The sequence below is a fragment of the Xiphophorus hellerii genome, chromosome 19, assembly GCF_003331165.1.
Source record: "Xiphophorus hellerii strain 12219 chromosome 19, Xiphophorus_hellerii-4.1, whole genome shotgun sequence".
Lineage (NCBI taxonomy): Eukaryota > Metazoa > Chordata > Actinopteri > Cyprinodontiformes > Poeciliidae > Xiphophorus > Xiphophorus hellerii.
In genome coordinates, this window is record NC_045690.1 from 713,112 (window position 1) to 729,836 (window position 16,725).

Below are 16,725 nucleotides of genomic sequence, written 5' to 3' on the forward strand. Positions count from 1 at the left end.
ACCATATTTTCCCCACTTAAATGACTGAGATGAGAGATCTTCCTTTGAGGTTGGAGAACAGGGTAAGATGGCATCACTACCCTGTGATACAGCCACAGTGATGACACCTGGAAAGACAAATAATTAAAAAAAAAGTTTATCAAGGAAAACAGACAACAGATTCACAAACTACAATAATCTATCATTGCCAAAAACATTTGATGGTTATTTTTTTTAAAACAAACTAAATTTAACTCATGACAGTAATCCTTTTTGAACAGTCCACTTAAATATTTGTAGCTCCATTTGTACTAAGACATCTTGTTGTCCTTTCATCTCCTATTTTCTGCACTGAAGATGTGTTATTGACACAAATCTTAGTGTAGGAAGGTGGACAATCTGGATCAATAACAATAGACAACAGCATAGATAATTTGTTTTAATGAGTTTGCATGCAGAAGGGTAATCAATAGTTCCCCTAATGCAAGGCAATGTCCTACTATGGGTTTGAAAAAAGTTTATAAAGAATCAGAAACTAATTGTAAAATAACTTACTGAAGAACAGGCAAAGAAGGGGAACTGTCTTAATAGAGAGAAGTACTTCTGGTGAAAAAATTGCTTTTACTAATTTGCTGATTAATGTTTTTATATTTGCAGTTTTGGTCTACTTCCTCCAGATTTTGAGGGGATTAAAATGAACCACATGCCAAGGATCTCTGCATTAACACCACAAGTTTTCATAAATATACTTTCAGGTCTCTTTGTGTATGTGGGTCGTTGTTTCTCATAAGAAATTATTTCCATATACGATCAGCTACATTACCACTCTTTCTTGTCGGCAGCCATCACTATCTACATCAATCACTAAAAAAATTTGGACAAAATGAGTTACAATAACATTTAATTTCCAGCTGGGATTAATGAATCAGTTTTGTACTGAAGTAAATTTACTCAAGTTCAGTCGATCCGATAAACTTGTTTTTTCATTGCTGTAAATATGTAGTATATTATCTTTTTTCTCCTCACTATAAAATGTTACAAGGAGTGCTGGATAAAAAATGGATGAGCAGCACCACATGAGATTGTGTTATGTCAAAACTTTGTTTGATTTCAATCAATCAAGCAATCAGTTTTAGCTATAAAGCGCCCTTCATGTTGGAGGCAGCTCACTGGAAACACATAATAAAGGGTATTTCTGAACTGGTTTTGAACCATCCAAGATCACAGTCTGCAGGTACAAATACCAGAGTTGTGAAGTAAACTGAAAGTGGTGGGATACTCCCTTTTCCTCCTATCTTTGTAAGAGGGCTGGTGGATATTAAATGCAATGTACTGTTATCTTTTCTTCACTTCCCTGGACTAGCCAGGGGAGTCATTGCTATATTCTTTGCTTAATTTATTTTAAAAAAATCATCAAAATGCATTTTGATTTGTTCTTCATTGACTCAGTGTTTCACCTTAGGTAAGACTTATTTATTTCCTTAACAATTAACAGCGCTAAGACCCGTCTCTGGGCTCAGATTAGTTGTTTCTAGTTAGCAGTGGGAACACTGGGAGAAGGCAAAGGAGCTTTATTTATGTTTTTCACAGATCATCCGTTGTCGGAGCCTATTAGGTATTAGGTTAATTTATTATTTGTTAAATGATAAATTTAACAAATGTTTTTGATCCAAATGATTACAAATGATAGATCTATTATTCTTTATTATTTTAGGGTCTCCTCCTTGTCAGGAAACGGAGCTGCTGTGGTTCATCTGATTGCTTGCAGTGAGGAGTGAAACAGTTTTCTACCACAAAATTATTGTTTATATTTGAATTTTGTATTAAATCAACTCGGAGAATATTTCTGCGAAAGTTTTTTATTTTTAGTACACGGAGAACCTCCACCTCCGAAACTATTCTGACATTCATTTTTTAGGAGCTAATTATGATGCAAGAGTACCCATGAGATCTGTCTCATATCAAACTGTCATTACATAATGACAGTTTCAAAGATTACGCAAAAACATTAATAATGAAGCCTAGGCGCAAATTCAAACTGGAAGACTCTTTTATCCCCACCGGGACCCGTTAATTGAAGCGACCTGCCCACAATCGTCGACCTATCAACGCTGGACCAAGCCACGTCACGTCCAATCATCGACCAAGTCCCAGCTGATAAGGACCTTCATTCATGGCGTCCTTCGCTCTCCAGCCGAGCTCAACCCACCACCACCCCTTCTCCTCCATTCGCCCGGTCCTGAGGCCCGCACCCTTCTTCAACCTCCACCACCAGTGCCGGGCCCTGGGGGATGACGTTCCTAACAGCATCGGGGATGCTCATCTGAAGCCTATCGCTAACGCTGCAATAACCGTTATCCCCAGCCGGGGCCCGAGCGCCAAAGACTTTAAATTCTGTTTGTCAATAAACTCTTCTAATTGTCTTCTTATCTCCGTCTGAGTCTCTCCAGATTGAAATAATAATAATAATAATAATAATAATAATAATAATAATAATAATAATAATAATAATAATAATAATAATGATTATGTTATTATCATGTTGGTTTGATGTGTTGTATTGTGTGTTTTTAATTTTATAGCACTTCGTCTGAAAGGTGTTATAAAGTTGCCTTGCCTTTGGAAAAACCTATAAAAGATTCAAGCTGATGCTAGAAACATAGAAGTTTTCTTCTGTTAAAATCTACAAACGTGTTACAGTTAACTGTAAAAAGCGAGATGAGATACTAAAACGTCCAAAATGTCTGATTCTTTACATATGAATGACTAATAATCAGCATGAGAAATGAGCGTCGCTACCACTTAATGCGCAGGAAATTCTCGGAAGCAGCTGTGGCTTTTAAAGACGCAGTGCACAATGATGTAACATTTTAACTCAGTGATAGGCTCTGCGTTACAAGCATGATATAAAAACATGTTTGTAATACAACATGTTTTACATGCTATGTAAGATTGCAGGTCCGATCACTTCAGTAATGAGAGACATTTTGGCAGCAATGCAAATTTGACGACCGGCCAATGTTCCATTAATACGATCTCTGAATATTCATCTCAGTACTCCTGGAACATTTCAAAAGGATCATTCATTTAAATTTGACATGCACACTTTAGTGAAGAATATCTGAAAATTATAAACAAATAATAAAACTATTCTTACGGATTTCATCACCAAACGATTTTCCAATAAACGTCAGGAGGCAGAGAGACACACGTAGAAGAAGCTCCATAGCTGCTGTAATCTGTCATTTAATCATATCCTCTACAGAGCGCTCTAATGTCCCTGTAGCCACTCCTCTCAGGCTCTTCAGTCTGAGTCTTCAACTCTTTCGCTTTTACTTCCGACAAGCAATAAAAACAATACTTCCGGTGTAGAGCACGAAGCTGTAACAGGAAATTTCACCCATAAAGCTCAGTGTTGCCACACTCATCTTGTGCACTCTAGTAAAAAAAACAAAAAACTTCAGTATAGGCCTACTTAAAACGTACTTGTGTAAGTACGTTTTAAGTATACTAAGTAATACTACCTATAAATATATACGAAGTATACTAAAAGCATACTTCTAAAAATTTTGACATAATAACTTTAAACACACTTAAATATAATTGACAATAAATAATAATAAAAAAAATAACAATCCTTATAGTGGAACATGATATAATGTTCAACTAAGTAAATAATGTGTTCATGCCTCAAAATATCACTGACAGTTTAGTGACAGAGGTTCTATACAAAAAACAATACTGTACTTGTCCTTAACACTAAATGCAGCAGGTAAATTCAGTTGTACGTCTCTGAATACGATCTGTTGTTTTCAGTTTTTTAACTTAAACACAGAAGCTATTTTTTTATTGCAAACAAAGAACATACAAGAACAACATAGAACACTAATAATTACAAACAGATACAACATCAAAAGGCTTTACAGAACATAGAACAATTATTTTACAATGTCAAAATCAAATCGGTGCTTCAATCAATCAATCAATCAATCAAATTTTATTTGTATAGCACATTTCAGCAGCAAGACATTTCAAAGTGCTTTACATCATTACAAACACAGAATCACAATGCAATACAGAATCAATCATTAAGTCAAGTTACATCAATAAATTTGTAATTGATTACATTTCAAATACAATTCTAAACAGGTGGGTTTTCAGTTGAGATTTAAAAGAAGTCAGTGTTTCAGCTGTTTTACAGTTTTCTGGAAGTTTGTTCCAAATTTGTGGTGCATAGATGCTGAAAGCTGCTTCTCCTCGTTTGGTTCTGGTTCTGGGGATGCAGAGCAGACCAGAACCGGAAGACCTGAGAGGTCTGGAAGGTTGATACAATAAAAGCAGATATTTCATGTATTGAGGGTTGCAGTTCTTTAAGGGCAGTTATGATTTGAATGGCTTTAGCATTTGAGCTGATTTTTAAGGATTCTATATAGATATTAATAGAAGACAATAAAATCTGGAAATTAGGTTTTTGTTGTAAATGTTTGGAGGTGTGAATATGATATTTACCATAAATAATAAAACAGTTAACAACATATAAAAATTCTGTTTTGACAAGTTCACATTTCTCCATCCCAAACAAAACATCCTTATCTGTTAAAGTAATTTTGAGATTTCTTTGATGAAATTCTTTTTACATATCCAGAATATTTTGGTATAATTACAATCCCAAAAACAAGCTTTTCTTAATTATTTTTACAGAAAATACACATATGGTCCAAATCCCATTTATATCTTTTTTTTTTTTTTTTATCAAAAATGTTTTAACAGGACAAACATTCTGAATAATTTTATAAGAAATTTCTCTTACTTTATTGTTTATTAAGTATTTTTTTAGGAGCAACCAAGTCAACTTCCAATTTATATTTTCAAAAATGGTGGATCAATAAAATATACAAGCTGGTGAAAAAACAACATCTCGTAATAGAATATTTCTTAACATTTTGTTGGTTGTTTTTTTACTTATAAAAGGACAATCGTAATCAATATAAATGGAGTTTGGATCAAAATTGGGCAATGAGTGAATTTAACCTGGAGCTAAAGATAATAAAAGCTTTAATGACCCACTGGGGATTGCGTCAAACACCACAGCATATTCTTTAGGGGTAGCAGGAAATTGGAAAAGTAACAAAGTCAGAATAAGACAATAAATGACCATTTAGATTTAGTAATTGATTTACAAGTAATATTCCCCTATCAAACTATTACAAAAGATTGTCTTATTTTTTTCATTTAATGTCTTCATTATTCCAGGTGTAATATTTATGAGGAATAAATGTGAATGATGACACTTGCTGATGATGAGCAGTGTCATCATCAGCAAGCTGGGAAATTATGATATTTCTGTTTGCGACATTAATCCCTGTAATTTTTTCCTTGACTTTAACTGAAAGAATTTGCATGGCCAGAATGAATAGATATGGGGAGACTGGACACCCTTAACTGAGACCTCTTTTCAAATAAAATCTTTTAGAGCAACCATGTGACAATTTTACGGATGCATTACAATTCCTATATAACATTTGACAACTTTTAATTAAGATTTGTCTGTATCCGAATACTTCTAATGATTTAAACAAAAATGTATGTTCAACTGTGTCAAAGAATAAAAAAAAATCTAGAAATAATATGAGATCATCCCCCTTTATTAAATCTGAGTAATCTAGCAGATCCAATATAAGCCTAACATTATTAGTTATATGTCTACAAGGTATGAATCCAGACTGAGTTTCATCAACCACTTCTTCAAGAGTATTCTTAATTTTTGTAGCAATACAACCTGCAATAATGTTATAGTCATTTTGTAGTAATGTAATTGGTCGCCAGTTGTCCAGAAGAAGCTTGTCTTTTTGTGGTTTAGGGATCGGTGTAATCAGACCTTGGGTCATTGTTGGTGGAAGTGATCCAGAATCCAAACTTTCAAGATAAACTTGATGTAAAAATGGCGATAGGTGTTCTGAAAACCTTTTATATAATTCTGCATTGAGGCCATCAGTGTCTGGTGATTTATTTAGTTTCAATTTATTGATGGACTTTTGGATGTCTTCAAGTGCAATCAAGGAATCACATTGTTCTTTATTATTTTTACTAATTTGTTGCATTTTATTCAGAGAGTAAATAAATTGTGTGACAGTTTCATCAGAACATCTTGACTGACAAAGTTCTTGGAAAAATATTTCACAGTAAGAAGAGATTTGAACAGGGTCTTCACAGATATTATTATTGATTTGGATATTTGGTGCTTTTTTTATCTAAAAAATGAGAAGAGTTTTTTTTTCTCCTTCTTGTAACCATTTCTGTCTTGATCTGATTTATGCTCCTTTAGCTTTGGAAATGTAAAAATTGTCCAGGTTCAGTTGTAATTATATTTTCTGGCAGAACATTGTTCAATAAGATAATTTCTTTTATTACTACTGATTCTACTTTCCTTTTTCTTTTAGCAATTTCAGCTCCAGTTTTCATAAACATTTTTTGAAGTTCATATTTTAGGAGTTCCCAATTTTTACTAAATTCCTTCTGACTGCAAGCTGTATTCCAATACTTAATAATTATTTGTTTAATGTTTTTTTCTACTGTTTTATTTTCTAACAGTGAAGAGCTGAGTTTCCAGTAAGCTGTAATTTTATTTTTTCCATACTGGTTTAATTTAGTTTTTTCAATTAAAATAAGCTTGTGGTCTGATAAAGGACCTGGAAGAATCTCTGACTTAATTTCATCAGCTATTAAATCAGACACCAGCCAGAAATCAATTCTTGATTTAAAGGAGTCTGTTTTGTTTTGCCATGTAAATTCAACTTTGGAGCTATTTTTTTGTCACCATACATCAGTCAGGCCAAAGGTAGATATAAAGTTTTCTATAACTGTGTTTGGATTTGTATTAGCCTTTGGAGAAAATCTATCTAATGCATCATTAAAAGTCGAACAGAAGTCCCCACCAATAATAACACTCATATTATAATGTTTTCCACATAAGTAATTCACCCCATTACTTAATCTATCATAAAGTTGCATATTTTCTGCTTTGGTATTGTACTCATATATAGAGTAGAACCCAACAAAAGAATGTCTTCATTTATTGATACAACTAATAAAACAAAATGCCCATATGTATCTAAGAGTGAACATCATACATCTCCACTGAAGTTGTTTCGTAATATTGCCACTCCTGCTGATTGAGTAGTGCCATGTGCCAGCTATAGTTGGTCCTCCCACTGACTTTTCCAGAATTTGGTATCATTTGCAGTGGAATGAGTTTCTTGGATAAAACAGAAATCAGCTTTAAAATTTTTAATATATAAAAAAGTTGCCTTTCTTTTAGTGTTTCTTCCTTAACCCTCGAGCATTGAGTGAAATAACTTTTAAAAAAGAAATGCTAATAAGAGGGGCTACACAATGGCGCAGATGGTAGCACTGTTGCCTTGCAGCAAGAGGGTCCTGGCTTTGATTCCCGGCCGGGGTCTTTCTGTATGGAGTTTGCATGTTCTCCCTGTGCATGCGTGGGTTCTCTCCAGGTACTCTGGCTTCCTCTGGGACTGTGGGCTTCCTCCCACAGTCCAAAAACATGACTGTTAGGTTAATTGGTCTATCTAAAATTCTCCCTAGGTGTGAGTGTGTGTGAATGGTTGTTTGTCCTGTATGTCTTTGTGTTGCCCTGTGACAGACTGGCGACCTGTCCAGGGTGTACCCCGCCTCTTGCCCGGAACGTAGTTGGAGATAGGCACCAACCCCTCCCGGCCCCATTAGGGACAAGGGTGAACAGAAAATGGATGGATGGATGGATTCTAATAAGAGCTGTAGCTTCGAACCCTGAAAATTGAGTTACAGGAAAATCTAACAAACTCTCCCAACAGAGAAATTATATAATAAACGGAGCTTTTTCGATATTTAAATGTCATTACTTAACTGTTAGTTCTGATTCTCAAGATGTCTTTTTAGTCATTAGCAGGTTCAAGTTCTTTCCTCTTTCCTCCTTTGTCAATAACAAAGACTCTGGGACCATGTAGAAAGCTGTTTTCCCTTCTTCGCGTGCTTTTTTCACCAGCAGCCAAAGCATGTTTCTTCTCTGATGGTCCTCTGAGGAGAAGTCCTCCTTGAAGCGCAGAAGGAAGTCCTCCTTGAAAGATGACTGTTTGTTTGAAGCGCAAACAATCATCTTTCAGAAAAGATGACTGTTTGGCCGCCTTCCGGTCTCAGAATAAATGCTTCCCTGCATTAAAACCTCAATAACAGCTCCCTATCCAGACAATCTCGGGAGAGCTTCCAAAGAACGACCAGTCACGCCACCATCTTGCTCGGCTCCGCCACAGTCGTTCTTGTCCCACGGAAGCTATTTTTATCCAGTCCATTTTCAGATGTATGATGGAAGAACTATTAGTGAATGGCATTAGCTCCAGTTCACAGTCCAGACCAGATGGTGGCGGTATTGCACACTTTCAGTTTTTTTGAAAAGCGCCATAAAAAGAACAGCCATGAAGCCAGAGAAGATAACAGATGCTGTTCAAATTCACCATTTTTACTCGCATAATAGGCGAGTAAAATTTGTGTTATTTTGGAACAATTAATTTTGTGTTTATCTATCCATCCATCCATTTTCTGTACACCCTTGTCCCTTAGAGGGGTCAAGAGGGGTGCTGGTGCCTATCTCCAGCTAACGTTCCAGGCAATTAGCTCGGACCCCGCCTGGGGTCCAGGGTGTACCCCGCCTGGGGTACACCCTGGACAGATCGCCAGTCTGTCGCAGTAATTTTGTGTTTATGTATTTGTAATTAAATTGTAAAAAATTACAACTTGTAGTGTACTATTAAGTGCTAGAGTGTGACAAGTATAAGTTCATTTTGTACATTAAGTACATGGCTTTTTATGTACTATCACTATGCTTGATTTATACAATTTAAGTGTACCATATTTGTGAATGAATTACATTTAAAATATACGCTCGCCAGCCACTTTATTAGGTACAACTTGCTAGGTACAACCGGGTTGAACGCCCTTTTGCTTTCAGAACTGCCTTAATCCTTCATGGCATAGATTCAATAAGATACTGGAAACATTTCTCAGAGAGTCTGGTCCATATTAACATGAAAGCATCACGCAGTTGCTGCAAATTTGTCAGCTGCACATCCATGATGCAAATCTCCAGTTCTACCACATCCCAAAAGTGCTCTATTGGATTGAGATCTGGTGACTTTGGAGGCCATTTGAGTTCAGTGAACTCATTGTTGTGTTCAAGAAACCAGTCTGAGATGATTCACTGTATGACTTGGCACGTTATCCTGCTGGAAGTAGCCATCAGAAGATGGGTACACTGTGGTCATAAAGGGATGGACAAGGTCAGCAACAATACTCGAGTAGGTTGTGGCATTGATATGATGCTCAGTTGGTACTAACGGGCCCAAAGTGTGCCAGGAAAATATCTCCCACACCATTGCACCACCAGCAGACTAAATCACAACACCCAGAGGTTCCAAGAAGTTGTAACATGAAGTTACAGTAATAGTAATAATAATAATCATAAAATTGATAAAATACCTATTTCTGAAATAAACTTCAGTTTGTTTATATATACTGCACTTTTTATAATTAAACAAATATAATTTGCATTTTTAAGCAAACTTATCATCAGCTACCAACACGTTCGCAACCTTCGTCCTTTGGGCTCCTTTCATGACCCACATTTTACTTCCATCCAGTTCTTGTCCCATTGTGTTATCGTCTAACTTGGACTAGCAGGTCACTAGCTTGAATTTAAATAAACTACCAACTGTTATCAAGATGCTCTCTACCTTTAAGGCAATATTGTGCTAGTAAAAAATGGTGAATTTGAAGAGCATCTCTTCTCCTCCTTAGCTTCACCGTGATGCCGCTCTTCTTCTACGACAGTTTTTTATGGTGGTTTTCAAAAAAACTGAAAGTGTGCATTACAATCACCATCTGGCATAGAGTGTGAAATGGAGCTAATGGCGTTCACTGATACACCATTAGCTATCTGTTGCTTTGACACAGACAAAGCAATAGTCTTTGTCTGTGTCAATGACTGTTGACACAAAGTTTAAGTCGGCTTTTTAAAAAAAGGTGGACTTTTTTTTTAATAAGCCTAGCTTATTAAAAAAAAAATCAATTAAGTAATTTTTTTTCTTAAAAAACCTCCCCAAAAAACAAGCAACACTTAGCCAGACGGGGAGGCTAGTAAAGCATGGCAGGGCGCCAGGCTTATGAAACATTGAGGAAAATCCTATCTTGTCATCCTCTGTTAGAAGGAAAAGCATGCATCCTTTGTTAGTTTGCATCAAACAAGATTATTCTCAACGAGAAAAATTGCATTTAAATTTTTTAACAAAAAAAAGCTTTCTGGATTGTTTATTTCATTCTTAGTCAGTATTCCTGGCTACATTAACAGCAAACAGAGAAAAATGTTATTTTGTATCAGAGGTTAGATACAAAAATATCTCTAAGTCACTGAACTTCCCCTGGAGGTTATTTGACCCAAATAATATAAAAACTATATCTAAAAGAAATCCAACATAACATATAAATATCTAAAACTTTTTTTTGTCCTAATTTCATAACCAAAGCTATTAAATATACCACTGTGGAAAGTTCAAAGGGTCACTTGCAGCTCCAGGGTTTCAAATACCTGGTCCAGGTGATTATTAATGAAGAAACACAAAGCAAAACCAATTTCTAATGTAAAACAATTTAAAGGAATTAAATTTAAGGAATTCTGCAGCACAGATAAATGAAATAGTGACAATAACACAGTAGCTTGTTTGTTATTTGGGGAAAAGATAAAATAAAGCACATGTCTGTGTGAATAAAAATTGTTATTTCTTAAATATGTTGAGTGTTCCCCCCCGCCTTTTCTGTTACATTTTAAATGGAAACAATATTCTTTATTATTTTATACATTCAGTCAAACTTTTCTTTTGATAGTGTGGGTATTTTATGTTGTATGGTAGTAATAATGTACAAGTATTTAAAAGTCCCAATATGTTAGCTACAGTTTTTAATTCCATAACAATGCAGCAAAATAAGCACTGAAAAATCTTTACAGCTCTTCTTCCACCTGAAAAGCTGGTTATCTAAATTTGCATCAACAATTACATAAAAAAAAAAACACATTTTCAAAACGACTATAATGGAAAGTCATGGCAGCTCTAGTAAATATAGCAAATTCAGACAAACAATTTATCTTGCAAATTAAAAAAACAAACTAATGAACAAAAATTATTTAATCCATATTTACAAATATATTAAAGATTGGAGTTACTGTAACACAATGCCCTCATATATAAATTCAAGTAAGTGAATTTAAAAAAAAATCAGTGATTGAAAGGCATTATTCGAGACAAAATAATCATTGATAACTGCAGACAAAAGCTTTGACTATGGAATAATAAAGAATAGGAAATCCAATACAATGGCTTCTATGGATATTACATTTGGAATATGTTCAGCAATAGCAGTTTATTTGCAAACTTTATTCTTGTAAATTAAAACATTCATGGATACTGAAATTCTTTAGTTAAACACACCAAAATAAAAAAGCAGTAAAAAAGATTTTAAAAATCTTACTTTCTGTAGCGGACAAAGAACAAACTATTACACATCTCACTAAAATGTGCAACAAGTAAAAAGAAGTTTGATAAAAAATAAACAGAGAAGTTACATCTGTATTGTCGTGGAAAAAATAATATTTCCAAGCACTGTTCAGGTGAAATCACTCAATCAGGTTTATTCATATATTGTGCACAATACAGATAGCTCATAGGACAATCAGTAATGAAGCAGGTCTGGATGAAAAGCTCTGTCAGGCAGAGTTTCATATCAAAGATAAAGAATTAACAACAAGGGCTGAGACAGTCTGGTTCTGATGCAGCTGTAGAAAACAACTTCCAACCTTCTACATGCAACCCAAATAGTTCTTTTGGTGAGAGTTCACAAGCATTTCATATAACATGACTAGCAGATGTGACCTTAATGTAATTTTTCCATCACAGTATTCACATGCGAGTTGATTTCTCACTCTTTATCACTTTTGTGATACAAGCAGAAAAACACTCAGATTTTACTACCTAGAATAATAATAAATGGCAATATGTTGTTAAAAGCAATCAAATGACATTAAGAAACCATTAATGTGAGATTAATGGTGATTAACCATGTTGTAACTTCATCACAACATGGTGTTTGATTTAGTTCTTGTACTTTCACTTTATATATTAACCTAATTTAAGTAGTATGAAGATACTGAGGTCAAAGTGTATGAAATTATGCAGTGAAGTTAATCAGATATCTTTAAGCGGCATATGATTTTCATTGTTCTAAATAAAATGTAAAAAAAAAACATACTTCTGTTTAATTACTTTTCTTGTACTATGAATTATGCTCCAACAAATATCTATTAACAATATTAAGGAACAAAATATCAGAGGTCTGCCCTCGACGCTGGTTCTTTCACCTGGTAATTTTACCTGAAATTCGCCAGAGAAAAAATACATAAACTCTATGTTATACAAACACAAAATTGAGACTCTAAATTCTATTCTCTTTGTTGTAGGTATTGAAACTTAACAGCTTAGTGCTTAAATTGAACATGGCACAAGATTTATAAAAAAAATTTGACATTAGCTTTTAGCTTGAGAAACAGAATGAAATATTAATACAATAAAACACAAATACAGGACCACATTAGTTTGGGACAAAAACAAAACAGTCATCCTTTATTGTGAGAAACAGTCCTTGTGATTAATTCATATTGTCAAGAGCATGTGAATATGTTGATTTTAATTAGTATGTAAACAATAAGAGAGACGGAAAAGTTAAACATTTAAACTTACCTGGGAGATCTTAAAATGATGGCAGCGGGAAACACATACTAAGGCAACAACAAGTCCACCACTACCAACAGCAGCAATAAGAAGAATTTGATCTGAAACATATTACAACAGGATAATGTCACTTTCACTGTTTAACAAATTACCAATTTCCTCTATAACTCATTCAAGAATAACTAATTCAACAATTTTGGCTACTATGTCATCATTTACAGTGATGACTGCTTTATCAGTGATGACTGATTCTCTTATTAAGTAATAAGAGAATCCTATAACCTTACCATCACACACTTTTGCTTGAAGAAGTGTGTTGATCACACTGTTTGTTGTTTTAGTTTGAAATTGTTTGCTAATTGTATTTCCATTCTTTCTTAGAAAAATTATCTATAGTTGGATTAGTTAATTGCACAGTTTTGATTACCTTGAACTATTTGAAAACTGCTAATAAATAGTGTAAAAGGAGATATTTTAGTTTTTTTTGTCTTATTCAACCAAAGTAGATGATTTATTAAAGATCTATACTACTCTCACTAACAATCTGGGTTTAGTCATTTTTACAATTCCTCTTTTGGTAATGTGTTTCTTTTGTAGGAATTTTATTTTTATTGGTTTTTAAAGGAAGTTCTTTACTTTTAATTTTTTACTAATCTAATCTAAAACAAGAAATTTTACCTATTTTCAAAATTGTTACAAAACATGTCAGATTCACCGCATGAGACGAGCTATAATGAACAAAAATATAAATGCCCCATGTCAAATATTGTTGCCATGTGGAGTTAACAACTGTAAATGAGCATTTGCTGACATTTTATTGTACTTTTATTGTACGTAATATTTCTCTTGATTTGTGTATCATTTTTAATCCAACTTGCTGTCAGTGAGCATTACTTAGTGAGTTGTTTTTTTACTCAGTGCATGGGTGGGGCATGTCCAGTGGGTGATCAGACAAAATGAGCAAAAGTCGGACAATTTTTGGACTGGAGACAATAAAAGGCCACTGAAAAATGTCAAACTTCATCACAAGTCATAATGCCTCAGATGTCGCACGTTATGATGGAGCATGTCATTGGCATGTTGGATGCAGAGATGTCCACCAGAGCAGTAGCTGCACGGTTCAATGTCCATTATCGGACCATAGGCAGTTTAAGAGTTTGTTTCCAACAGACTGTCACTACTGCAAATCGACCTCGTCCTCGTCGGCCACTTGTGACCACTCCAGCACATTATTGCCACATTCGGCTCGTCCATCTGCGGGATCAGCTAAGACCAGTGACACACACAGCTGATGAGACTATTGGTCTGCACAACAAACGCATCACACCTCAGACTGTCCGCAACTGCCTACAAGAAGCCAACTTTGTCAGAATCAAATTCCTCAACCTGACCCCTATCATGTAAAAAGGACTGTCAATCCGCTACAAATGGCCATACCACGATGATATCAATGCCGATATGAAGATCAGTAATTAATGAAAATATACTTTGAGTTTCTCTATTTATTGTATAACCCAAATGTACATAAAACTCTTATTTTTTGACATGGGCTGTTTATAATTTTGTTCACTGTAGAAAAATTCCCTCCAACAATAGGGAGGGATAAAATAAGGGTTATATTGGAGGTTTTAATAGATTTTCACTAGACATAAGGGCCAATGATTAAAATTCTTTTTCAGTAATATATAGTGCTAACAAAAGAAACATAGGATCAACACTGACCGCTTTTCTTCCTTCTGCTCTGCTCTTTGACCCTATGAAAAACAACATAGAAATAGCATTAAATACAGTAAGTTATTGTGTATTTTTATTACAGCAGAGTATATCAGCAAAAAAATATATTACTTCTCTATCAAAAGCTTAGATGTTTTTCACTATAATCACTGAGTGTAGGAAATTATTTACCACCTTTTAACATAATCACTTATTCTGATTGAGAAAATATACTCATTAACTTGTGGCCCAATGTGTTTCTTGATTCAATGTGGTTTAAGCTTGTTTCAAAACATTAAACTGAAACAAATGCTCTACTTGTTTAAACTAAAGAATCAGACTGAAGAGTTACAAAAAAATTACAGTATAAGTTGAAATAAGCTTACACAAAAGTACTACACAATATCAGTAAATATACAAAATACTGGCAAAATACTTAAACAGTAACCAAACCACATTAATACCTCTGAAGTAATTATATTGTCCAGGAACAAGACAAAATAAAGAACAGCTTAGCCAAATGAAATAAAACCAATCAAACTTAAAACAAGTCAAGAAGTTTAGAGAAATATTATTTTGTCCGTTAACATGAGCAAATAAAATTATCATACATTCTCGGTGTTTTGATCATCCATTAAATGGAGGGAAAAAAAGTATTGTAAATCTATATTGTCTTGAGAGTCTGAACAAATTTAAAATGCAACTGCTTTTAAATGTAAAAACAAAATGCTGTTCTTTAAAATCCATATCATTAATTTGCGTTATGTACCCATTATCATGTTTTCATTTTATGCTTTCTCATTGCAATGCTATGTACATAAAATGCACTTACCTAACTTAAGAGTTTCAGTGTGCACACAGACTAGCCTTTTCTTTTTCTAAATCTATTACCAGGTTGTGTATAAAGTTTGATAAATGTTTTTTGTTTGGTTTTGAAACACTTGTCACTCCTTTATACATAATTATTCTATTTTAAAAATATCTTAACAGTATTTTTTCTTTTATCTGTTTGAATAATAATTTGTTGTCAGTCTGACTTTTAAAAACCCACACCAATGTCTACCTTTTTAACTCCTTCATATCTACTCTGAAGACAATAGAAATTTTAGAAAATTAAACAATAATCATTAAAAAAACAGTATAGGTTAAACTTACCTGCAATATGTATATATGTACGTCTACTAAACTTATGGCGAAGTTCCCTTTGTGTAGCTATGCATGTATAGTTAGCTGCTTTGTATACAATGGTCTCCAGGATGAAGTTGGCTTGACTGCTGTTAACTACTTTATCCAAAAGCTTGTTTCCAGAACTATCATGCCATTCTACAGAGGGCTTTGGAGAAGCACCTGCAACTTCACACCACAGCTGGGCCCAGTCATTATTTTGATTGATTGTTGTAACTGATGGTTTTGCAAGTACACCTGTAAAGAGAAATGTTATTTATGTTATTTCATAAATTTAATATTCCCTAGATTTCTATCCTTCCTATTTTCGCTGTGCTTCACACTCCTCCATTTACATAAGAAGCAAGAACACAGTTTGACATTTGATGAAGTATTCATGATTTATCACTAAACAACGTAATCTCAAAACTGCTTACATTGCTTCTGGCTCTGCTGCGTGTTGCAGCTGTAACCTTTGGAGCGAACGCTTTCTGGGTTCTGAATAGAGCTTATTGACAGGAAGCTGTAAGCAGAGCATAGAGGCGAGTATGGACCAGAGGAAGTGTGTTTTGTTGTCGCTATCGGCTGTCAAAGCACAAGCAGAGAGTTAGTCGATAGGCTGCCAGCTGGGACTTTATGCCACAGATCATGTTGAGGTCAAACTCTCAAAGGTCAATCAAACCGAGTTAGCTTCATCAGGCTGAAGATGAGGGCTTTTCTCCTTCCCGTCTCCCTGCAGGCTACTCCCCCAACATCAAAGGCCAGCTGCTGCACGTGGACACCACCAGCAGCATGCAGTACCGGACGCTGCTGGAGGCCGAGATGTTGGCGGTAAGTGTCTGCCCCATCACGCTTTTCCCCCGTCACAGGCCGCCCCGTCACGCTGACCTGAGCTTTGTATTTCAGTTCCACGTGATCGCCAGTTACCCCTGCGTGTGGAACATGCCCCAGTCCTGGCAGTGCGAGATCGAGGTCTACAAGGCCACGTACCACTTTATCTACGCCCAGAAGAACTTCTTCACAGGTCAGCAGCACCGGAGCG

The 16,725-nt window shown here is 34.9% G+C and overlaps 1 long non-coding RNA gene across 1 annotated transcript; it reads right to left on the reverse strand.

The window, feature by feature from the left end:
* Positions 1-10,966: 10,966 nt before the first annotated feature.
* On the reverse strand, positions 10,967-16,120 carry LOC116709619 (uncharacterized). Its single transcript, XR_004336913.1, has 4 exons — positions 15,675-16,120; positions 14,529-14,560; positions 12,816-12,907; positions 10,967-12,449 (listed from the first exon to the last, which is right to left on the reverse strand). It is a non-coding gene; the product is annotated as an uncharacterized LOC116709619 (long non-coding RNA).
* Between the last annotated feature and the right edge of the window lie 605 nt (positions 16,121-16,725).